General features: G+C 44.3%; 1 protein-coding gene and 1 long non-coding RNA gene across 5 annotated transcripts in view; both read left to right on the forward strand.

Moving 5' to 3' along the window:
- Nucleotides 1-18267, forward strand: part of LOC309666466 — a 62143-nt gene extending 43876 nt beyond the window's left edge. The window contains exon 4 of the long non-coding RNA XR_014267118.1: nucleotides 10877-18267. This is a non-coding gene — a long non-coding RNA (uncharacterized lncRNA). The remainder of the gene's footprint in view (nucleotides 1-10876) is intronic.
- Nucleotides 1-25826, forward strand: part of NMNAT2 (nicotinamide nucleotide adenylyltransferase 2) — a 210666-nt gene that overhangs the window by 89040 nt on the left and 95800 nt on the right. The gene's annotated exons all lie outside the window — the stretch shown is intronic.

Consider the following 25826-nt stretch of genomic DNA (forward strand, 5'->3'; position numbering starts at 1 on the left):
TACTTTATTTATTTACTTTTGGCTGCACTGGGTCCTCGTTGCTGTGCGCGGGCTTTTCTCTAGTTGCGGCGAGCGGGGGCCACTCTTTGTTGCGGTGCGCGGGCTTCTCATTGCAGTGGCCTCTCTTGTCGCGGAGCACGGGCTCTAGGCCCGTGGGCTTCGGTAGTTTTGGCACGTGGGCTCAGTAGTTGTGGCTCACAGGCTCTGGAGCACAGGCTCAGTAGTTGTGGCGCATGGGCTTAGTTGCTCCACGGCATGTGGGATCTTCCCAGACCAGGGCTCAAACACGTGTCTCCTGCATTGGCAGGAGAATTCTTAACCACTGCACCACCAGGGAAGCCCCATTGTCCCTTATTTTAAAAACCTATTCTTCATACCCACATCTTCTTTATCACGTTAGAGCCTGGTTACTACAAACTACCGGTTACACATTTCCTAATCTAGAAAAACGGTGCTGCCTGGACCCGTTGGCTGTCTTCCTCAGTTCCTAATCTTCCTGAGCTTCCTCTCTGTTTCCATAGGGCTCTGTGCTCCAGTTCTGTGGTCCTGCGTCACCACTGAGAAAGAACAGCAATGAGCAGGGTTCTTCTCACGCCTTCACTGCCCTCTACAACCAAATAAACATTAAGACACCTCCATTTTTCCTGCTATTCATGTTTTCTTCCTTTCTCCCAGCTAAAAATAAACCCGTGAATAGACTGCCCACTCTTATTCATAGGCTCTCAGAACTATCAGGAATCGTCAAGATCTGCTGGTTCAACCTCTTCATTTTATTTTATTTTTTATTATTATTATTATTTTTTGTCTTAAATAACAGAAATTTATTTTCTCACAGTTCAGAAGACTGGAAGTCCCAGGTTAAGTTCTGGCAGGGCTTGCTTTCTGATAAGAGTTCTCTTCCTGGCTTTCAGATCGCCTCTTTGGCTTCACATGGCCTTTCCTCTGAGCATGGACAGACCAGACAGAGAGACAGCTCTCTGGAATCTCTTCCCCTTCTTATAAGGACACCAGTCCTATAAAACTAGGGTCCCACCCCTATGACCTCATTTAACCTTCATCATCACCTCACAGGCTCTGGTTCCAAATATAGTCACATTGAGGGTTAAAGCTTCAACGTATGAATTGCGGGGTGGGGTGGGGGTAGGGCGACACAAACATTCAGTCCATAACACACAGGTTACCAAAGGACTTTTCTTCACAAGTATCTTCCTTTACCACTTACAGAAATCAGACATGGCTTTAGATTCCATTTATCATATTTTAGGCTGGTTTAAAACTTTTGAAAGAATTCTTCTCTACTGCCCCTGCAGGACTAATCCCTGCCTTTTCTTTGCATCTGCTAGAACTCTCCTGCCCAATAACAATTAGTTCATAATTCAACCTCTTCATTTTAAATATGAGCAGATGGAAGTCTAGAGAAGGCTGAGGACCCTGTTCGTGGGGGTGCAGGAAAACCTTTGTCAGGCTCTGGGGGACATGGGAGACGAAATCATTCTCTCCTCGCCTAAATTTCTCCCTGCAGCTCCTACTTATATATAACAAAACAATAGTGTAAATTGATTGTAATCCTTTCCTGTGATTTCTCCTTTTATTTTTCTATTTAGAGAAGTAATTTTAAAAATCTACTCTGTTTCATTTCTTCTCTGCTCGTTCCCTTCTCCAAAGTATGGTTTGACACAGAAAAATGAAAGAATGTGTGTGTTTTTTCTCTTCTCTTCTAATGGTTGTATGTAAATGGGGGGGTTGCCCAAAGGATACCTGAGGAAAGATGAAACTTTGGAGTCTGCTATTCCTGCAAGCTCTACCCGCTGTGCTCCGGTGATGAAAATCACTTTGGGGGCAATCATTGAAGCATGGTGTTAGTTGTAAATATCTGTTTACACATCCATTTTACCCAACACATCATGAGCCTTTGAAGGCACAGACTATGTCATATTCCTTTTTGTGTTCCCAGGACACAGCACAATGTCTTACACATAATACATGCTCAATAAATGATTACAGGATTAGTAACTGAGTGCAATTATCAGCCTGGCCACCCATTCAGGGATTATCCTCCCCTAATAGAGAAGACTACTTAAAGGAAATGGCCTTCGAACTGAGCTTTAATGGGAAGAAAAACAGCATGTGATAGCAAGAGGAAGAAGGTTGTTTTTATGCATGTGGAACAAGCCAGACAAAAGCTTGGAGTGGGAGATTAAAATTACTAGGTTGCCCATCAGGAAATTAAACAGCCTATCCATTCATTAGAGAAAGAACAAATGACAGGCCTTGTGCATTACCAGACTGTTAATAAGCAAGAGCCAGACTTGCTCTTATGAAAAGCCAGACTCTGAATGTCATGTTACCCAACCGTCTCAAGCCACTCATTCTTAAAATCTTACTATTCAAAATTCTGACAGTTACACAGGGTACTGGTGGTGCTGGCATAAGGGGTTACAATTGCTCTTTTATAACTGTCTCCGTCCTATTTTTCAGGCTACTGAGATGGCTTATATTTGCTCAGATGATCTCATGCAGAGATCAGCAAGGCCATGTCACCCCTAACCCTAACCTTTACCCCAAAGTGGAAGCATTGTTGGATGTGTTGGGGGGACCTCACAGTAAACTCACTGACCTTTTCCAACTGGAGGCCCTGCCTTTTAGACTTCAATCCACTTCATTGGCCATGTTGAAATTGGTCCGCCAGGGTCAAATACATCTTCCTAAGGGAAAACATGTCTAAGATGTGGGTGGAGTGATAAAAGGGTGTAACAAATTTTGAGTGTCTGTTGAGTACCCCAATCTGCGCTTGATGCTTTTACATCTCATTTTTCCTCATAACAGTCCTGGGAGAGAGGTGTGACTCCCCTTTTATGGATAATAAAGCTAAGTTTCAGAGAAATGAAATAATCTTGCTTGAGGTCACATAGTTAAGTGATGGAGCCAGAATCAAACACAGGTCAAACACAGGTAAGCCTGTGATCCTTCCAACATACCATACATACAACAACTGTTATAAAAATATCTGAGGGCTTCCCTGGTGGCGCAGTGGTTGAGAATCTGCCTGCCAATGCAGGGGACACTGGTTCGAGCCCTAGTCTGGGAAGATCCCACATGCCGCAGAGCAACTAGGCCCGTGAGCCACAATTACTGAGCCTGCGCGTCTGGAGCCTGTGCTCCGCAACAGAGGCCACAATAGTGAGAGGCCCGCGCACCGCGATGAAGAGTGGCCCCCACTTGCCACAACAAGAGAAAGCCCTCGCACAGAAACGAAGACCCAACGCAGCCATAAATAAATAAATAAATAAAAATTAAAAAAAAAGAAAAAAGAAAAATATCCCCCAGGAATCTGAAAACAAAGACTAGATTCCAGAATAATTACTGTGAATGTACAGGGAGCATATCTCTAAAAAAAAAAAAAAAAAAAAATCTGAGGCCAACAAATAACCCAGTTTTTAAAACGGGCAAAGCGTTTGAATTGACATTTCTCCAAAGAATATGTGCAAATGGCCAATTAGCACATGAAATATGTTCAACATTACTAGTCATTAGGAAAATGCAAGTCAAAACCACAATGAGATACCATTTCACACCCACTAGAATGGCTATGATTTAAAAAGAGAGACAGTAACAAGTATTGGTAAGGATATGGAGAAAATGAAACCCTTGTACATCGCTGATGGGAATGTAACATGGTACAGCTGCTTTGGAAAACAGCCTGTCCCTTCTTCAGAAAAGTAAACATAGAGTTACCATATGACCCAACAATGCCACTCCCAAGAGAATTGAAAGCATATATTTACACAAAACTTGTACATGCTTACTTGTAGCAGCATTATTCAGTACAGACAAAAGTGGAAACAACCCCAGATATCCATTAATTGATAAATGTATAAATAAAGGCAATATATCTATATAAGACAATATTATTTAGCCATAAAAGAAATGAAGTACTGATATATGCTACATCGTGAAGGAACCCTGAAAACATTTTGCTAAGTGAAAGAAGCCAGTCACAAAAGTCCACATATTGTACGATTCTATTGATATGAAATGTCCAGAATGAATAAATCACAGAGATAGAAAGTAGATGAGTGGTTGCCAGGGGCTGGGGAAGTGGGAGGAATGGTGAGTGATTGCTGAGGAGCATGGAATTTCTTTTCCGGTGATGAAAGGGTTCTAGACTATATAGTGATGATGGGTGCCCAACTCTGTGAATACACTAAAAACCACAGAATTGTACACTTTAAAATTAAGGGTGAATTTCATGGTAAGTATATAAATTATATCTCAACAAAGCTGTTATAAAAATATATGTCTGAGGCCAGGTTGGCTTAAGCAAGTGTCAGGTACCATATTTAGAAAAAACCCTAACCCATTGGGCACATGCTATCAAGATTTAGGATATAAAAATAAAATGACCACCAGAATGCTTGCTGCAAATGTCTGTATGTGACAGGTTTGGAAATGAGGTTCTTGATAAACAGCCAAAAAAGAATGTCCCTTTCGGTTCTGGTGTGAGATACGCCACTCAATACAAATAATCTTAGTGTATCTCATAGAGATTAAGGTGCTAGGAGTATAGTGTCAATAGGAGACAACAGCCTATTATTTATAATACGATGGTATAATAAAGGTAAACCTACTGCTAGGATCTACTATTGCCACTTTCATTTGAACAAATATTCATTAAGAAACGTTTATCGAGGAATATCCCTGGTGGTTCAATGGTTAGGACTCTGCGCTTTCACTGCCAGGAGCCTGGGTTCAATCCCTGGTCGGGGAACTAAGATCCCACACACTGTGTAGCGTGACGCACCCCCGCCCCCCCCCGCCAAAAAAAATGTTTATCAAGCATCTAGAGTGTACCAGGTACTTTTGTTAATGGTGTAGCATTTCTTACATTTATTTCCTCACGGACAGGTCTCCTTGTTTTACAGATGAGAAAACCGAGGCTCATAGAGGTTAAGAAAACTGCCCAAAGTCACATAGCTAGTGAGTGGTAGAGACAGAATTTATGCCAAGATTTGTCTGACTCCCAAGCTAAGGGTTGGATCGGAGAGCCAGGAACAAGCAGTGGCTGGCTGAGTGCGGACAGCACGAGGATGGGGAGGATACGCACGGAGGTAGAATGAGTCATGTCCAGCCCAGACCCTGGAGTCAAATGCCTGGGTTTGAATCTTGCCTCTGCCATCCTATGGGGATGTTGTGCATATTGAAAAAGCTGGGCATGCAAAAATGCTTACAACAGTGCTCGGCACATAGTGAACTCTCAATGTGCAGAGTGTTTATTATTATTATTGCCTCTTCTGCACACGTGCAGGTTGTCATGGCTTTGAGATTAGGGACTATCACCCAAAGGGTAGAAAAGCCTCTCCCAGTTTTACAGTTGAAGCAGTGATTATCTCTGGGGAGTGGATTAAGAGAGGGAGAGGGTAAGGAAAGAGAGAGGATGCTTTCACTCTCCCTTATTTTTATTTTTATTTATTTTATTTATTTATTTATTTATTTATTTTTGGCTGTGTTGGGTCTTCGTTTCTGTGCGAGGGCTTTCTCCAGTTGCGGCAAGCGGGTGCCACTCTTCATCGCGGTGCGCTGGCCTCTCACTGTCGCGGCCTCTCTTGTTGCAGAGCACAGGCTCCAGACGCGCAGGCTCAGTAGCTGTGGCTCACGGGGCCTAGTTGCTCCGCGGCATGTGGGATCTTCCCAGACCAGGGCCCGAACCCGTGTCCCCTGCATTGGCAGGCAAATTCTCAACCACTGCGCCACCAGGGAAGCCCTAGATGGGTGATATTTACAGGAGTCTACAAGCAGGGCCTTCCTTTAGGAGATTCAAGGGTGATGGGGAGACTTGTGGATGTGGGAGTCTGAGAATTTCAATCATGGGTGGAACCTGGAGCTGAGGAGAGAAAAGAAGAAGGTGAGCAGCTAGCATCCTTCCAGATGGGAAAAGACAAGCTGTCTCCACCGTCTCACTCTGGGGTGGCTGTGCATCTTCCATTTTACTCAGCCCCAAATTTTCCCTGTCAACTCTACAAGGCTCTTTTTCCTTAGCTGAGATTTGGCTTTCTCATCTCTGAAATGGACTTCATAGTTCCTCTGTTCCAAGGATCTGGGGGTAATCTAATTAGCTTTGACCTGACATGTATCATATGGGCTTCTGGGAGCAAAGTGTGAAATGATAGAGAAATAAGGACAGGATACAGTGGGGTGAACCATCTCTGGGTTTGGAGGAACCCAAGAGTGTGTGGAGGTACTTAATTCACATTTAGACTTAACAGCCCATCAGAAAAGAGTCCAGGGCTTCCCTGGTGGCGCAGTGGTTGAGAATCTGCCTGCCAATGCATGGGACACGGGTTCGAGCCCTGGTCTGGGAAGATCCCACATGCCGCGGAGCAACTAGGCCCGTGAGCCACAATTACTGAGCCTGCGCGTCTGGAGCCTGTGCTCCGCAACAAGAGAGTCCGCGACAGTGAGAGGCCCGCGCACCGCGATGAAGAGTGGCCCCCGCTTGCTGCAACTAGAGAAAGCCCTCGCACAGAAACGAAGACCCAACACAGCCAAAAATAAATTAATTAATTAATTTTAAAAAAAAACAATGCAGCCAAAAATAAATAAATTAAAAAAAAAAAGAGTCCAAACTCAGCAAAAATTCAGTATTTTACACTTAACTTTAAGGACAAGGGTATGCTTGGGCAGACAACAAGGACAGAAGAAAAAAGCTGCTGGAAGATTGTAAGCAAACCCACTATCTTTATCCTACAGGTTTCTACAGGAAGAATAAGTAGTAGATTTTTATGTCTAGGCTGAAGTCCCAAGAACAAATGCCTTCCAGTGCCTCCTGCCTTTAAACCACACCTGTGTCCCACCTCAGCTCGCCTCTGGGTCATGCGTCTCCCCAGTTCCCCTCTCCCACTGCTGAGCCAGACCTTGGCAAGGGGCAGGAAGGAGGCAGGCCCGAGGGACACGTTCCCACCAGCCTTGAGCTGGCTCCATCTCACTTATCCCTTACTAATGGCACAGATGCTTTCTGTCTTGTTCTCCTATGCTTGAAAAAAGCTTCGCCCAGAGCCAGCGCAGCCTCACACAGAGGAAGGGCAGAATTCAGAGCTCACATGGTTCAAGATATAAACTGATCCAAGAAATTAAGAGACAAAGACAACTGGCATCTGCTTTTCAGGGCTTTCTTCTGTTCTCATCCCACAGCCACCAGACAGTACAAGATGGGCTGAGGTGTCGTTCCAGCTGACAAACAAATCTGGCGGTTCACATACCACTGTGTTTTCTTCTCTTTCCTATCTGTTGGATGGATAATGGGAAAAAGAAAGGATTTACATTTCCTGAGAGTTCTTCATTTCCTTATGGAAAGGTTCTGAATGGCAGCACGGCATGTGTGTTATGAAGAAGTTCTTATTTTACTAATGTAGTCTGTTGGTAGGTGTGGCGTTGGAGGAGCCTGAAGGGACCCAGGATATGCCCTACCTCCCACTTCCAAGAGAAAGGGCCTTTTGGGGAGATGTGATAGAATTATTAAAATTCTGTAATAGGGCTTCCCTGGTGGCGCAGTGGTTAAGAATCCGCCTGCCAATGCAGAGGGCATGGGTTTGAGCCCTGGTCCGGGAAGATCCCACGTGCCGCGGAGCAACTAAGCCCATGAGCCACAACTACTGTAGCCCGCACGCCTAGACCCCGTGCTCTGCAACAAGAGAAGCCACTGCAATGAGAAGCCCGTGCACCGCAACGAAGAGTAGCCCCGCTCGCTGCAACTAGAAAAAGCCCGTGCACAGTGACAAAGACCCAACGCAGCCAAAAATAAATAAATAAAAATAAATTAATTTTTAAAATTATGTAATAAAATCAACTATGTGATAAAATCAGTTTCATGTATTCTATAATTGGTATTAATAGTCATACCTTTTTGTTTTGTTTTGTTTTTATTTTTTATTGAAGTACAGTTGATTTACAATGTGCTAATTTCTGCTGTAGTGACTCAGTTATACACATATATACGTTCTTTTTTTTTGTTTTTATTTTTTTTGACATGGACCATTTTTAAAGTCTTTATTGAATTTGTTACAATATTGCTTCTGTTTTACGTTTTGGTCTTTTTTTTTGTCCTTGAGGCATGTGGGATCTTGGCTCCCTGACCAGGGATTGAACCCACACCCCCTGTATTGGAAGGCGAAGTCTTAACCGCTGGACCGCCAGGGAAAGCCCCATTCTTTTTTTTTTTTTTTTTTTATATGTATACTTTTTAAAAAAATTTATTTATTTTTGGCTGTGTTGGGTCTTCGTTTCTGTGCGTGGGCTTTCTCTAGTTGTGGCGAGCAGGGGCCACTCTTCATCGCGGTGCACGGGCCTCTCACTGTCGCGGCCTCTCTTGTTGCGGAGCACAGGCTCCAGACGCACAGGCTCAGTAGTTGTGGCTCACGGGCCTAGTTGCTCCGCGGCATGTGGGATCTTCCTAGACCAGGCCTCGAACCCGTGTCCCCTGCATTGGCAGGCAGACTCTCAACCACTGTGCCACCAGGGAAGCCCAGCCCCATTCTTTTGAAATGTTCTTTTCCATTATGGTTTATCCCAGGAGACTGGATATAGTTCCCTGTGCTATACAGTAGGACCTTGTTGCTTATCTATCCTAAATGTAATAGTTTGCATCTATTAACCCCAAACTCCCAGTCCATCCCTTCCCCTCTCCACCTCCCCCTTGGCAACCACAAGTCTGTTCTTCAGCAGTCATACCTTTTTAAAAGAAAAATCAAGATAGAAAGAAAATTCTATATTTGAACAACACAACCAACAATGACACTTTAATCTTACATCTCTGTCCAGCTGTTTTCTGCCAGCCTGCTTGCACAAGCTTTGTTCATATTGACGCTTGCATAGTTCTGTATTACAAGGCACACACATTCCTTCAATTATGGGCTGACCTGCCACTATTGTATTCAAGTAATTTGAGTTCCTGCCCTCTACTCCCAACCCTTAGGCATTTTATTTATGTGACACCATTAAATCTTGTTTTGATTATGTGATGCTTCCCTTCAGGAAGAAGGTATTGGTCTTCTAAAATGATAAAATGGAAGGAGTCAGAAAATCTCATAATGGGAAAAATATCCGCGATCACTTGATCTAACCCCCTTGTTACAACTGATGAAATAGAGGGAGAAAAGGTTAGGTCATTTGCCCAAGGTTGCACAGAGGTAGTGGCAGAGACAGCAGAGGCCACATCTCCTGCCTTCCCTTCCCCTGCATCACCAGGATGCTGCTACTTTGGCTCATTCATTCCTGAGTGAATTAGGAGTGATTTGGCAGGGGGCATGCACCAGCTTTAGTGTGTCCCCTTAATCTTTCAATTTGCTGCCATCCAGAAAGGAGGAGAGGAACGTGAGAGGGCAGAAAAAGGAGAAAGCTACACATTCTTGGTATGCTGTAAGATTCTAGAAACACTTTAGACCCAGCATGTTTAGGAAACTGAAATATCAGACCAAGTGATGGGGGGGCGGGAAATGATGAGGCAAGTGTCCCCTACTGTTCTCTGTGGTATCTGCCACTCCCCTTCCACTCTGGTTTGCTCTCTAGTTCTCTGTCAGGACACTCAGCTCAAGATCTTGCAAAATATGTTTGCAGTGTTTTCACCTTTGCACTTAGCTTGAGCCTTTCCCTCTTTGCTCCTTCAAGGCCCAGGTCAGAAAATCATGTTCTTCATGAGGGCTTCCCTGCAATATTCTATTGAACTTGATGTCTCTCTTCTCTGAGCCGCCCAAGCACTTGGCCGTGGCACCTAGGTTCTGGCACCTAGATTATTTCAGTGCACTCTTTCTATCCTCAACAACATCCTCCACTCTCTGCTCTGCCTACTGCCCCCATAGCCACCCTGTGTCATTAATCATAAACTTTTTGAGGGCATGTGTGTGTCTTATTAATTTTTATATTATCAATAGCACATGGCACAGACCCAGACCACTGTGGGCACTAAAATTGAATAGAATATTGGCTATGAATTGTAGCAGTAGACCTGATTTTGTTAGTGAAAATTGCTTGGGTTTTAGAGGCCAATTTTCAGACATATCCAGTTTAGAAAACTCCATCTTCCACTGCCATAAATAGCCCCTGGCAGCTTGAAGGAATCTTAGCACCCTCCAAAGGTGAATATTTCTCACCTCCTTGCTAGTTAACTCTGCTTGTTTATATACCATGAACACAGATAGTCCTAACCAGTTGGCTCAGGCCCATGGTTTATCCAGCTGGTCTTGTCTCTGGCATGGGGTTAGTGGGGTCCATGGTCTAATGGGAGTCAGGTCTGAGCACAAGTTTAAACAAAAGATTTGAGATCTGAGACAAATACCCACGGTGATGATGCTACACTTCTGTACTCTGTAATTTAGCAGGTACATGCTAACTACACACCTGGCTCGGTGGTGCCCTGGCACCCTGGGGCACTGCCTAGTATTGCTATTGGAAAGACTTTGGAGCCAATGAGTTGCGCCCAACATGCTGGCTGTTCACCAGAAGTGGCTCTAAGAGTCTGTGTCTCTCTCTGACTTATGCAGAATAGTATAGCATAATGGGTTAAGAATGAGGAGTGTTTGACTGATGTGTATAAAATTGATGACTAATAAGAACCTGCAGTGTAAAAAAACAAACAAACGGAACAACTAATACTAAACTTTCATTGGGTTATTTGTATGGAAATATGTTAATATAAATGTTTCAGACATTACGTGAAATTTCTAAAAATCTTATATGTTCTGGTATAATGTTATAAGTCATAATTCTAGTTATTACTTTAAAATGTATATCTCAGAAATAACTAAATTTCCTTGTCAATTACACTATTATGAACTTTCATCAAATCTTTAACTGTGGTCATTTTTAAGTCTTTTGTCATTTACAGACAGTTCTGGGTGTGCTCTGATGCTTTTGCAAATATGTTCCTATAAAAGGGTTTCATCTTCAAGGAATTCAAGGAAAAGACTCTGACAAGTACAGGTTTCTGGTAACGGTACTGCTGAACTGAATGAATAAGCATTTTCAGAACTCTAATGAAAAACTGATGAACTCATAAAAGTGCTAACAAAAGATCAAGATGAAAAAAAAAATTAATTACATGGGACTGAGTGAACTGATGAGGATGATTATAATTTTTGTGACTTTCTGTTTGAATTAAAAAAAAAAAATCCCACAAGGATTCAGAGGCAACAAATATACAAATCAATTTTCACTGCAAAGTAAAGGAGCTGTTACAGTGGAGGATTACTGGACTGAATGTCAATATTATGACATAGTATGAGTGTGTTTCATGTTTGGTAATTGCAATCATTGTTGCTTTTGTTGTGGTCATCCATTTACAATGCTTGGTGTCAATCTATTATCTCTTGTAAAAATAAAATACAGTGTGTGTGTGTGAATAAAAATTAAAAAAATAAAAAATAAATAAAAAAAAAAGAATGAGGAGTGTTTGGACAGAACTAGGTTAAAGTCCTGGCTTCACCACTACTAAAGGAGTGATGTAAAACAAGTTATTTAGTCTTGTTAAGGCTCATTATAAAATCTGTAGAATGGAGTAATAGCCCACTTCATGGCATCGTTTGGAGGATCATATGGAATTGTGCATCTCTTGATAGTGTAGATGCACTCAGACACTATGTGTCTGAGTAGACACATAGTGAGTACTCAGTACCTGCCAGCTCTTCTGAGTTGACTATTCCCATGTGCATAGTAATAGATATTCTGCCTCTCTGGAAGCAATTCTTCATTGGATCTGGCTTTTAAGCAGGAAGCACTGCTTAAAAGGTAGAGATATTAATGGTACAACTCTGGTTGTCCAAAACATTTCCTCAAGTATCTGAGACTGAGAGAAGGACAGCAGATGTGTTGTCTCTACAGCAGGGGCTGCATGGGTTAGAACAATATCATAATCTCTATAGGCCCAGAAACACGCTGTGAGCAGGATCTGAGCTGGGGCCTGGCTGGTGAGTTAGCCATTAAAGTCTGTGAAAGAGCAAGCTGCCAAAGCCCAGGCCAGGGCTACATTTCTGATTTTGGCCTCCTTGGCAGCCCTCCCAACCAACGCATGTAAAGCACATTTATGAATTCATTCACTCACCCAAATTGTATTAAGCGCCTTTTGTGTGCCAGGCACTGAGCTCATGGAGTTTTCATTCAAGTGGGGAAGACAGGTGTCAATCAACTTGCCACAGGAATGACAATAGAGTCCTGGTCCTCAGCCTTAGTGTGCAGTAGAATCCCTCAAAGGGTTTGGTAAAACACAGGTTCGAGGCCCACTCTCAGTTTCTGATTCAGTGGGTCTGGAGTGGGGCCCGATCATTTGCATTTCCTAGAGAGTTTCCAGGTGACGTTGATGCTGTTGGTCTAGAAACTACACTTGGAGAATCACTAACATCATATAATGACAAAGTGTGCTAAGTTCTCTGGAGGAAAAATATCGGGAGTTCTGGGAGAGTCAGAGGGTCCTAACTCAGATTGGAAGAGTCTCAGAAGTCCTTTTTGAGAAAATGGCATTTAACTGAAGTCTGAAGGTGAACAGGAAGGAAAGAGCGGGGGGAAGATGTGGGGGCCATGAGGAGCATGGTGATGGGGAGCAAGGAGGCCAGCATGGCTGGAGCACGGGGGGTGGCGGGAGAGCCGTTGAGGCAAAACCAAAGGGGCCAGGGCCAGATAGATCACCAGCGTCTGGTGGACGAGCAGAAAGGTTGTGGGTTAAATGCTAAGTACGGTAGGAAGCCTTTGTAGAACAGAAAAATGACATGTTCTGATTTATGCTTTTAAAATTGAGCTTCTTGCCACTGTGTAAAGAGGAGTAGGTTAATCTGGGATATTGTTCGCAGGTAAAATTGATAGAATTTAGTGATGGATTAGAGGTGGGAGAGAGAGGAGAAAAGGAAAGCATTAAGGATGACTACAGGTAAGTGAGATGGACTAGCAGTAGGACAGTTCTGATGATCTTCCTGAGAAAGGGATGCAAATTTTGTGTCCACATCCATGGACAGTATTTAACCTTATCCCTCATCCTCCCTCCTCCCTTTTCCTCTCACATCTTTGTCTTCAAGCCAGTCTCTACCCATCCATCACTTCTTTAGGCCAGTTAAGCTATTTGCTGGGGCAGTAGGCTATTTGAAGATGAGGGCAAGGCTGTGGCAAGTTGGATCAAGACCTGTGGGCTTGGGTTCCTAATTTGACAAACATGGTGGGAAGAAATAATTGTCCACACATCCAGATGCTCTATCCTTTCAAGCTTTATCTAGTAAACTCTTAAAACATTCATCAGAGAAAGCTTAATACTTTTATCCTAATCTCACTGTGGCAACACTGAACCACGGAGTAATATGTCTTGCTCTCTGCCACGGAGGGAATGAAGCAAATTCCAGAGTGGGGATTTGGGGCATGCTGGCTCCCAGGTATCTCACCGGGGCCGCTCACTCAAGCAAGTAGAAGTAGGTCTGCAGTTAGGGACAGGAAGAGGATGTTCCCAGCTGGAGGTTTGAATACCAATTAGTGAAAGTGGAGGTTCCCATGGCAATGGTAATACCACCTCTTTTTTGAGACCAGCAACCCAGCAATACAGGGTGAGTCAACTGCTGCTTTGAAAACTTGTTGTATTTCTTCATTTTCATTGTCTCAGATTGGAAATATCTGTGACAACATGGTTCCCAGGCATTTGATAGAGTTTCAGATGATTTTCCACATGGTGATGTGGTCTTAGGATTGAAGCCCTAGAAGCACCATCTCATAATATGTCTTTTCCCGTTGTCCACTGCACTATTCACAGAGAATAATGGACTTTAAGGTACCAATGGAGTGAGATTTTCTACTAGCTTAAAACTCTTTGTCAGGGCATTGCAAAATCGTCCAACTGTTCTGATTTTGCAAAATACCAAAAAGGATGAATGGTAAAGATCCTGATGACTATTTCCAAAAGATGTCTGAGAACTTCTCCTGTCTGTTTAGGAGAATATGTTCAGAAAAAGATGGTCAGGGCCTCCTCCCTCAGCCCCCTCTTCATGCCCTCCTTGCTCATCTGGTCAGATCATGTGCCCAGGCCACACAGGCACCCTGAAGCTCCATCCCAGGATACTCAGAGAACTCTTAAATCACTGAACATTAGAGCTGGAAAGTGCGTCAGTCAGAGAGGGATGAGCAGGGGACTGCCTAAGACTTTAAGATTTCATTCAGGTAAGACCCTCCCGTAATGCAGGACCTTGGTGTGGTCACTGTAGTCCTGGGACCAGCCATTAGCTTGTAGGCCCAGGTCTCCTAGACTGGCTCACAATAACCAAGTTTGAAATAAAATGACGTATAAACTCAAATGTCCATATATGCATTTTACAGTGGGGATATTCTATTTCAGTGACCAGAATTCTCACATCTCTTATCCAGTATCAGAGTATCTGGAAGATAGAATTAGTAATCAGAAGCTTGCTTAGCAATCAGAGCTTCAGAGCAAAGGGAAGTGGGTGACCTCAAAGGATGTTTTATCTGAGAAAGAAACCCCTGATGAACTATCTCTGCCCAACAACAGACATTTACTGGGTTATAGCAGAATGTTCACTTGCCCTTGAGCTGGCTGTTCTCTTCCCAGGACAGCCCTGGGAGAGTAAGTACTGATAAGTTCTGCTGCTTTGGGCTTATATGAGGTCCACTCAGACCATATCCCTGTTGGTAACACATTACATTTCACTGAATTTCACCTGTCTTGATCCTAATATCATTTGCTATTATGTCCACTCAAGTCATACCCTGGCCACCTTGTCTCCTGATTTATTGATGTTCTCTTAGGATGGGTTGACTGTTAATAGTGTCCCTTTCCAAGGGTACCCAATTTCTATACTTTTACAGGGAGCCCACTAGAGCCTCCTCCAGAATTGTAGAAGGACCAGCAGCTCTTCCAATCCAATACTTTAGAACACAAGTTCCCAATGCTATATTCCCAGCCCACCTTGGCTTGAATGCTGCCAACAGTGGGGAGGTCATCACCTTCTGGGGACTCAGTCCTTTTAACCAAGACCCTAGGCTGAAAGGAATAAACCAACCAGAAGATATTATCAATGCTCTTGTGTGTCTAGCACCTGCCCTGTGGGTGAGGTTTTTCCCTAGATGCTGCTGGGGATATAAGAGAAGAAGTGAGATCTGGAATGGGTAGCTGGCCGTTTCCAAAATTCTGCAGGGAAGGAGGGTTCAGACTTTCACAGACTTGGCAGTCTGTATCTTGAGCATCTCTGGAGCTTGTTCAATCACCTAGAACTACTTCTGTCCATGCAGGGTTCTAAGTATTTGCTATTTTGATGAAAAGAGCTGAACCCTGTGGCCCATATGAAGCATTGTAAGGGCAAGATTGGGCCTGTCATGGAGGGAATAGCCTGCTGCTGGAGCCCCATGAGGCTGTCAGAGTGTCTGAAAATCCCACAGGGCTTTGGTTATAGCATTGTCTCCAAAAGTTCCTATTATAATGCAAATCATTTTAAACGAAATCAGTGACAAATGAAGACATAAGTGGCTGAGCAAAGAGCAAGACCCTAAGAAAGTGGGGCGCAGGTGCTGGAGCACTGATATGGAGTATGAGGCACTGTTCTAAAGAGAAGAATGGAAATTTTGAGTGATGATAGGTCGGCTGATAATAATGATGGGACATGGCTCCCAAGGACACCCCCCTCCCCGACCCTCAACAAGATTCTGTGGTGAGATTTCATTGCCATTTTTGCTGACACAATTCTGGAAGTGGGGAGTTTTCCCTACGGATTCATCTTGAATGATCTAACTTATGGTTCAAATCCCAGCTGTACCACTTAATAGCTTTGTGATCTTAAGTAAGATATTTAATTTCCCTGAGCCTTAGTTCACTCTGCTGTAAGAAAGAGAAAATAATACATACTATTGGTGAAGATTAAATGAAATTACATGTACTGTGTGGCATGTGGTAGACATGCGATCAATGGAAATTATCATTTCTCCTTTTATTTCCTGTAGCAGCTCCCTCTAATGTGTCCATCAAGAATTCCCTCTATTGCACTCCCAAGGGTCTTATCTAGATTTTAAATCATTCACTCAAGTATTCCAGGAGCTGAATTGTGATCAAGCCTATAACAAAAGTGTATTTTGACACATTAGCATTGGGCTTTGAAAGTCAAACATGCATATTTCTTACTAAAGATAACTTAACATACTTTGAGTTATAAAATTGCAGTAATAAAAAGAGGCTCCCTTTCTTTCCTTCTGTCTTTCTTCCTTTTTCCTTCTTCCCTTTATCATCAAGACCTCCAACCTACAGGGTATCTTTGAATGGATTTATTTCAGTTTTCCCTCCCAAACTGACCAAGGCTGGCCAGGATAGTTCCCTGGTCTCAGTTGGTAGGTGAGAACGGGGACCCCCTTGTCTTCTTGGACACTCTAGGTCATGCCTCTTGCTTGGTGTGTGAGGGAGGGGAAAAGAAGGAGGACCCCAAATACCTTGTTCTTCCATTTATTTATTCATAGCGCTTACCATCCTCTGTAGTTGTCCTCCTCAGAAAGTAAACTCCATGTGGGAGTTGTGTGTATTCCATATACCCTCATGCGCTCGGTATTTGCACAATGCCTGGTGCACAGTAGGAATTCAATAAATGAAGGGCGAATGAATACATGAATTTGTGAGATTGTGGCCTGGTGGGACGGGGTCACAAGGCAAGTCTGGAAACGAGCTGTGCTCAGGAGCCTCCAACTACACTCTGCCAGTCCCAGCAAGGGGGCCTCCTATTTTGGATTGAGCCATGCCTCTTCTAGCAAGGTCAGCATTGGGATGGTTTCTGTGCCTTCCTCCCTAGAGGGGTGAGCCTCCCAGTTCTCCCTGCCAGGCTCCCAATCAGCAAGGTCAAGACGATTTTCAGCAGGAATTCAGTGTGTATTTTTTTTTTACTAAATTTATTTATTTTTGGCTGTGTTGGGTCTTCGTTGCTGCGCACTGGCTTTCTCTAGTTGTGGCGAGCGGGGGCTACTCTTCGTTGCAGTGCGCGGTCTTCTCATTGCAGTGGTTTCTCTTGTTGCAGAGCTCGGGCTCTAGGCACACGGGCTTCAGTAGCTGTGGCTCGCGGGCTTCAGTAGTTGTGGCTCACGGGCTCCAGGGCGCAGGCCCAGTAGTTGTGGCTCAGGGGCTTAGTTGCTCCTCGGCATGTGGGATCTTCCCAGACCAGGGCTTGAACCCGTGTCCCCTGCATTGGCAGGCGTATTCTTAACCACTGCGCCACCAGAGAAGTCCCAGTATGTACTTGGCGTTCCTTTCCTTCCCCAACATTTGCATTTGCAGCTTTGGAAATCTCATGCCCTCTTCACACCATCCAGATAGGAAATTTCTCCTTTGGCTTTTACATTCTGAGCCCAGGCCACCTGCTGCTGCAGGGGATTTTAGCCATATTATTCTTTTCTGCTGCTCTGAGTGTCAACAGCACCCTCAGTGCTAGATACAAACATACAACCATACAGCTCTCGCCTGCCCCGAAGCTTGCTGGGTAAGTTAAACAGACAATAAAATGCGGTCTTCAAGGATGTCAGGGTAGAAGGCATTTAAAATTCTCAGCGGGGGCTGGAAAGAGACTGCTTTTAAAGTCTTTCCATTTTCCTCTTCCCTTGCCTTCAGCATCGGAGCTGCCTGAGAGTTGTCTTGCCCCTTCTCGGTCTACATGACCATTTAAGGATGGCTGGTCCTTCTGTGAGCAGGCAAAGAGTTTGAAATGTTGGCTGTGACTCTGGACCATTCCCGCAGGCTCCTCCCAGGCTGCCTGGAGGAGCAGAGGCACCTAAACTTGGCAGCAAACATTTCCAAGCCTGCTTTCAATTCTGCCATGCAGGATGGTGTTATTAAGTTGATGATTCAGGATCGCAAACCAGCAGAGCTCTGTCCTTTGGGGGAAATATAATCCGTATGACAGGTTTCATGTGGGCTATTTCTGAACACCAGAAACCAGCAACCAGGAGAGTGTAGGTCAAGAAGCAGATGAGGGCTTCCCTGGTGGCGCAGTGGTTGAGAATCTGCCTGCCAATGCAGGGGACACGGGTTCGAGCCCTGGTCTGGGAAGATCCCACATGCCACGGAGCAACTGGGCCCGTGAGCCACAACTACTGAGCCTGCGCGTCTGGAGCCTGTGCTCCGCAACAAGAGAGGCCGCGATAATGAGAGGCCCGCACACCGCGATGAAGAGTGGCCCCCACTTGCCGCAACTGGAGAAAGCCCTCGCACAGAAACGAAGACGCAACACAGCCATAAATATAATAAATAAATTAAAAAAAAAAAAAAAAAAAGAAGCAGATGAGCCAGGTCCCATCGATCAGGAGCCACTTGGCAGGGTGATGCTGTCACTGCCTGCCTTGGTCTTTGCAACAGACATACCCCGGGCAGCACGAGTCCTCGCTGTGTTCACATCAGTGTTCCTTTCTCCTGGCAAGGACCTGACCTGTGTCATAGGCTCTCCTAAGCATGACATGAGGAGAAACTCCAATGACTTCCAAGGATTCGCTTCCTGATCCTCTGCTGAGGCTGTCATTTCAAGGAAAAGTTATGCTCATTGGCTGATGGAAGGATCCGGACTCAAATAGTGAATTCAGTAAGTCAAGCATCAGATCTCACCAAAACCCAAGACATCAGAGAACATAATATCTTCCTTATATCTTGAAGCAGGAGCTATGAAGGAGAGGGTTTTTGGTTTTTGTTTTGTGAAAGCAAAAGAACCCTGCTGAAACGCCCCTTATCTTGCATGTGCCGTGCAAGACCCTTTGTTCCAGCGAATCTCCAAACTGTCTGGACTGCAAGGCTGGTCTGGTGTATTACGCAAAAACATTTACATTTTCTCTGACATCCCCCCCCTCCCATCTCCTTCTTTTGTTTTTTCCATTATATTCACATTGGTACAAAGGTCTTAGGGGCAAAGAACATAAATATCTTTGTGACTCTAATATTTTCTGTGCTGGATGCAGCTCCTCGTGCACAGGGGAGCACAATGGATGGACCCTGTTGTTGAGGGAAGGCAGGAATGGTTTAACACTAACTCACTCAGCATCACCAGAATAAATCATTTCCATTCCCACTACCGCCTGTGCGTGCACTTACATAATCACGCACGCTCACACACGCTCACACACGCAAATTAGGGCCAAACAAGCCATGTTGCTTATTATTTCAAAGGATTGGAAAAAAACCTCTAAAAGATGTCTTTGCTGGGTTGCCACTGTTTTAATGAAACCCCGGGCTGAATAGAAAGGGAGAAAATGTATCACCATGATGGGAAAATTAAGGAACAGGGCATTTTATGTACAAGTCCTATTTTTCAAGAAAGGCAGGTGAGGACACACTTTTCAAAATGGGAAGTGGAGGGAGGCGTATCAGGAATTCCCTTGGAGGTGATTTTCAGTGTACATGTCCCCGCTTACTCCTCCCAGCCTGAGCTGCTGGTGAAGTGAGCTACGCCTTTGAGGAGGGTGCTGTCTCTCAGGCCACTGGCATGGAAAAAAAAAGGTTCAAGTCATCTGGTTGAGAAGACCAGGGTGGTTTGCGGTCCATCCCCCACAAGGAGAATGGCAGCACTCAAGAAAAAATCGTTTCCATTCAAATCTGGGATGTAATTGGAGCCCTGGCTGTATGCTGATCAGCTATGTTGCATCTCCAAAGAACAGTGCTATTGCAGTCATTCATATGTTCAAAAATTTTTTTAAATGATTTCTATGTCCATAGTACAGTGCTAAGTGCTTCAAAGACATAAAGATAATAATAACAGCAAACATTTTTAGAACTTCTACTGTGTATTAAATTTCCCAAGCATTTTCCATATAATAATTTATTTCATCTAATTTAATCCTCTCAACAGTTCCATGAGAGAGGTTCCATTATTATCATCCCCATTTTACAGATTATGAATCAGGAGTTTTTGCTGTACAGTAAGGATAAGACGCTCACAGAGAAAGTGATAAAATGCCAGAAGAGAAGATACAAAGGACAGGCTAGAGTAGTTTGTAGGAAGGAAATGTCACTTCTAACCGGAAAGATCAAGGAAGTCTTCATAGAGGAGGTGACACCTGAGCTTGGTCTTGAAGGGTACAGAGAGTTTCTATATGTTTGGCTTTTTGCTTTGTCACAGGAAGAAAGGGGGCAAGAAATGACTATAATTGGGGTGAGAGTGGGTTGCAGAGCTGTTCCAGACAGTGGGCAGTAAGCAGAAACACAGAGGTTGTAGATCCCTGGGGGTGACAAGATGTTTGGCTGGGGAATAGTGGGACAGAGGCTGGAAGAGTAGAGGTGGGGCAAGTCAAGGTACGTCTGGAATTTGGACTCAACTGTGTTGACCTTGGGAGCCACTAAAGATGAAGATCAGAGTTGGCTGCTGATGTCTAGTCTGGTGGCAGGGGGTGCGATGGGATTGGAGGTTAAAAGCCTGGAGGGGAACACAGAGAGGAGCCATTAATAGTCCAGGTGAGGGAATTCCGTTGCGGTCCAGTGGTTAGGACTTGGCGCTCTCGCTGCCGAGGGTGCAGGTTCAACCCCTGGTCGGAGAACTAAGATCCCACAAGCTGGACAGGGCGGCCAAAAAAAAAGAAAAATCCAGGTGAGAGGCAAAGAGAACCAAACCTAGAGGTAGAACTGGAACTGGGAATTGGGACAGGTGTGAGAGATGACGAATGATTGGATTGGGGGGAGAAGGGAGTGGATGGGAAGAGTCAAAGATGATTTCGAGGGCTTAATGACTTGCTAAGGTGGTTGATTTTATTGATAGAAACAAGTCATCCAGGAGGAGAGCGAGGGGCAGGAGGGAAGAGAGGATGAGGTGGTGTATTGGCAGAGTAATTTTATTTAATTATTTATTTTTAATTTATTAATTATTTTTGGCTGCTTCAGGTCTTCATTGCTATTCACGGGCTTTCTCTAGTTGCGGTGAGGGGGGGCTACTCTTCGTTGCGGTGCGCAGGTTTCTCGTTGCGGTGGCTTCTCTTGTTGCGGAGCACGGGCTCTAGCCGCGCGGGCTTCAGTAGTTGTGGCGCACGGGCTTAGTTGCTCCGCGGCATGTGGGATCTTCCCGGACCAGGGCTCGAACCTGTGTCCCCTGCATTGGCAGGTGGATTCTTCACCACTGTGCCACCGGGGAAGTCCATGGCAGGGTAATTTTAATTGACCAAAGGCTATCTAGGGGGAGATTTCCAACATGTCAGATCAGGAGATGGGCCTTGGGAGGGAAGATGAGATTCGATGACAACTCTCACATTCCTTATCCACCCTGGGGTTCTGAACCAATCGAGAACAGACGTGGAAGAGCCGGAGGATTTCCAGTGGCCCTAGGATGGGGAGGAAGCCCTGCCTGAGTCAGGCCTATGCTCAAACCTGAGTTTCATCATTGCTAGCTCTGTGGTCCTGGGAAAGATGCTTTGCCTTTCTCAGCTTCAGTTTCCACATCTAGAAAACAGGGTTTAAATGAGATAGCATATGAAATGCCAAGTACAGCACCTGGTACTTAGTGAGGGCTCTAAATATTTTAAATATTTTATTCTGTATTGTGTGAAAGTGTTTCCAGAGCTTATTTATGTTTTCTCCTTCTCTCAAAGGGAAGTCTGAGTGGACTAAAGGAATTCCATCTCCAGCCCTGCTGGATTCCTTCAGAAATAGGAGGGCCAGATGAAAGTGAGGTTTCATTTTATTAATGGTAGGTAGTAGAAGAATTGTAAGGGAAATTAGATCCATTTCATTTTCATTAGGGTTGGCATGGAGGAGAAAATTCCTTCCTAACTATGAGATCTATTTTGATGTCAGGGTCACGGTTAGAAGCTAGCCCTCACCAGATCCTGGGTCACTCACAATTGGGGCTGCAGACTCAGATGAAGTACTGAGATTGGGCCCTCAGCTGCATTCATTTACTACTACCCTGACCCAGTGGTTCTCAGCCTGGGGCAATTCTCCTTCCCAGGGAACATTTGGCTTTTTTTTTTTTTGGCGGCAACGTAGGCATGAGGGATCTTAGGTCCCCCACCAGGGATTGAACCCGTGCCCCCTGCAGTGGAAGTGCGGAATCCTAACCACTGGACCGCCAGGGAATTCCCACATATGACTTTTTTGGTTGTCACAGCTGGGGTAGGGGAACTACTGGCATCTAGTGATAGAGGCCAGGGATGCTGCTAGACATCTTACAATGCATAGGACAGTCCCTACAACAAAGAATTATCTGATCCAACATGTCAAAAGTGCTGAGGCTGAGAAAGCCTACCTTAATCCAGTCATTTCTTATTCATAAAGCAGCTGCCCATTAACTATATGACCTTGGGCAAGTCCCTTAGCCTGTCAGAACCTCAGCTTCCCTGTCGGTGAAATAAGGACATGTCTTGCTTTAGCTCACAGCTTGTCATCAGGATCTAATGTAATAACGTATGTGGAGCCTTTGTGAACTACAGCCCACCCCAGGTAAAGATATTACTTTAATAACCCCTACCCGCCCTTAGTATAAATTCATGTTGTTAGGTGGGGCTTCTGGGTCATGATCATTTTCCTCCCTGACCATTATGGCACTTGCTGGATTAAACCAGCACTCTGGCAGGTCATCCTTGGGTTATGCTTCCTCAGCCCAGCCTGGCAGGCCTGGGAGGATAAATACCTCCTAGCATCCAGGGAAGGATGTTCACACCTAAGTCAAGCAGGTATTTGGAAAGACTTCCCAGTCCGGCTGTTCACGAGAAGCAGCTAACCAGAGGAAACAGTGTCAGGATCCAAACGGCCATTGGCACCAGCCCCTTCACCTCCTGGGTACCAATCAGCTGTGCACACTTGAGGATGTGCCTCCAGTGGAAGCCCTGTGAGAGGCTGCGTTTGCTAGCACAGCTGTTTGCTATTCAGCACTCCCTGTAGGGAAGCAGCACCCAGGAAGGGAGAAGCCAGTGTATTCTCTGGGCTGAGGCCCCTTGCAAGGCTGGTTGGCAGTGGACCCTAAGGAAGGTGACAGAATCAGACTCTCCACTAACTGTAATCATTCTAATCAGCCCAGCTGGCTCTCTTGATGTTCAAAGGGCCACTCCTCTTTCATGTGTTTGTGTTTACAGGGTCCTGGTTTTTAAAGGTAGTAATGGCCTTACCTCCCAGGACATGCCTGTGTGTTCAGGCATTAATGAATGCTTCCAACCCCTCCCTAAGACAGACACACCCCCTTCCCAGCCTCTCACTGGCCCACCTAGAAGGCAGAGATGAAGATGCTCCCTCAAAATGAGCTTCATTTTACTGGTGTACAGGGTACCTCCCAGGTGCCAGAGCAGTTACCAAAAATACATTATGTGACTGCTGCATTTGAAATAGATAACCAACAAGGACCTACTGTATAGCACAGGGAACTCTGCTCAATACTCTGTAATAACCTAAATGGGAAAAGAATTTGAAAAAGAATAGACACATGTATATGTATAACTGAATCACTTTGCTGGACACCTGACACCTGAAACTAAAAACACAACGTTGTGAATCAACTATACTCCAATATAAAAGAAAAAAGAAAAAAAGAAAAAAATACATTGTGTGACAACTGAGATAATCCATGGCAAGTGTTAGAACAGTGCACAGCACATAGTAGTGTTCAGTTAATATTAACCATTATCATTACCTTCCTCACAACACCTCTGTAAAGAAGGTATTATTATTATCCCAACTTTAAGCAGGAGGAAACTGGAGCTCAGAGAAGGTGAATCTCTTGCCCAGGGACCTTCAGCTTGTGAATGACGTTCTCAGGATTTGAATCCAGGATTCCTCTGAGCTGGGCGTCCTCCCACAGTGGAGCTGTTAAACTCTTTCCAAAAATGCTGAAAGGGATTAAGCAGTGCTCTGCGAGCACTTACTCTGGACATCAACCCCTGAGGATTTGCAGCTGTGATCTCAGGAACCGGAGCTGTTGTGCCTGCCCGTAATGGGACCTCAGTCCTCAGGGGAGCCCTAGTGGAGGGGCTGGGGGAGAAGGGGCAACTGGCAGGACCCTTCAAACTCAATGAACAGTGAACTAGAGGCACTTGGTCCTGATCCCCGCAGACATTTCCTTCTGTCTTCCCAGTCCTGCCCTCCCCACCCCATTCCACCCCAGTTCTCCTGAGACAGGGCGGGGCAGTCTTCAAAAGGTTGCCTGGCCAAATCTTCTGACATGGAACAGTTTCTAGTTGCTTCTTGCTCTTTCCCAAGCCCCCACTGTCTCACTAGTGGTCAACCGACATTCCTCCTCCGCAACCCTCTGAAGCCAGATGCTCCACCCTAAGCCACGAGGTAAATAATAGAGCTCTTCCTGAGGTCAGCTGAGGGGTCGAGGGGCAGTCTTCAGACTGATGGAGTGCACTCAGGAGACCTGACTTCTAGTTTTAGCTGTTCCATTTGCTAACTTGGGTAATAGTACTAACAAGCATTAATACAGGGTTGACAGAACAGCTTCTCAGACCTTGTTTTATTTGATTCTCATAAGATCACGTGAGTAATCAGGACAGATTCTCTTATTTTCATTTTACAGAAGAGAACCTGAGGTTTGGTTAAGCACTTGGTGCAAGATTGTACTTCTAATAAGTGAAAACCAAGATTTCTTAATTGAAATTTCAATGCTATTTCCACACTGTCACCTCCCTCCCTCCCTCTCTTTCTCTCTCTCTGCCCCCCCTTCACACGCACACAAAATGAACCTCCTTTTTTTTCATGTGTAAAGTGAGGGCGTTTGTAATAAATGATCTCTGAGGACCTTCTGGCTCTCAATTTTCTGATGAATCCTTATTAATCTGAAGAACTCAGAGTTCTGATACTTGTATCAGGGTTATGATCTTTCAGATCTATTCCCACTCTTCTGTCTGTATTCTGTAACATTTCCATTTCTATAGTTCACAGGATACACTTTCTTTTCTTTAATTTTTATTTTATATTGGAGTATAGTTGATTAACAATGTTGTGTTAGTTTCAGGTGTACAGCAAAGTGATTCAGTTATACATACACATGTATCTATTCTTTTTCAAATTCTTTTCCAATTTAGGTTGTTACAGAATATTGAGCAGAGTTCCCTGTGCTATACAGTAGGTCCTTTTTGGCTATCTATTTTAAATATAGCAATGTATACACTTTCTTCAGGGAGGGGACCTAGATGAAATCAATAATAAGGAACTACCAGTTTATTCCTTAGATTTTGAGACCAAATAAAGAAACAGCCCCACCAGTGTGCACAACGCCAGCAGCCCCATTCCTTGGGCATTAAACCTCTGAGCACAGCACAGCCGCTCTCTCCGTAGAGAAGCGTGGTTTGTGACATCTTCTAGAATCATCCACGAGACATTTAGATCTTTGGAGAATGGCAGTAATAGTGCAAGTGGATAGAGAGTATTGATGGCTCAAGGTATCTAAGTGATTAAGAATTTTAAAATGGAGCAGGAAATGATTGTTGCCAAGAGAGAGATGCTTCAGCTGAATCCTTGGTCCATTACTCTTGAAGGGATAATTATAATAGCCCACAAACTGATGGCAGCTCTCAATTATAGATGCTTTTCAAACATATGGTCATTTTTTGTCGCAGAGAGGAGGTGGTTAAGTTTATTGGTAGTAAGAAAACCTAGATCCAGGTCCTTATTTTTTTTAGTAAATTACTTAACCTCTTTATGTCTCAGGGTTTTATTTATAAAATCTATATTGCAATAATAACACTAAATAATACATCAAAAAGTGATGTGAGGATTTAAAAGTTAAAAAAATTAATTTGTGTTTTTCCCCTTATTTCCTTCCCTCCATTAGCGCATTCTCTCTCTCACTGTGGAAATCTTTTTTCCCGCATTCTTTTCATTTTTGAAAACTGAGGTAAAGTTTATACAGAGTGACAAGTAAGTGTAC

Source organism: Balaenoptera physalus (assembly GCF_965194825.1).
Source record: "Balaenoptera physalus genome assembly, chromosome: 1".
In the NCBI taxonomy this organism is placed as follows: Eukaryota; Metazoa; Chordata; class Mammalia; order Artiodactyla; family Balaenopteridae; genus Balaenoptera; species Balaenoptera physalus.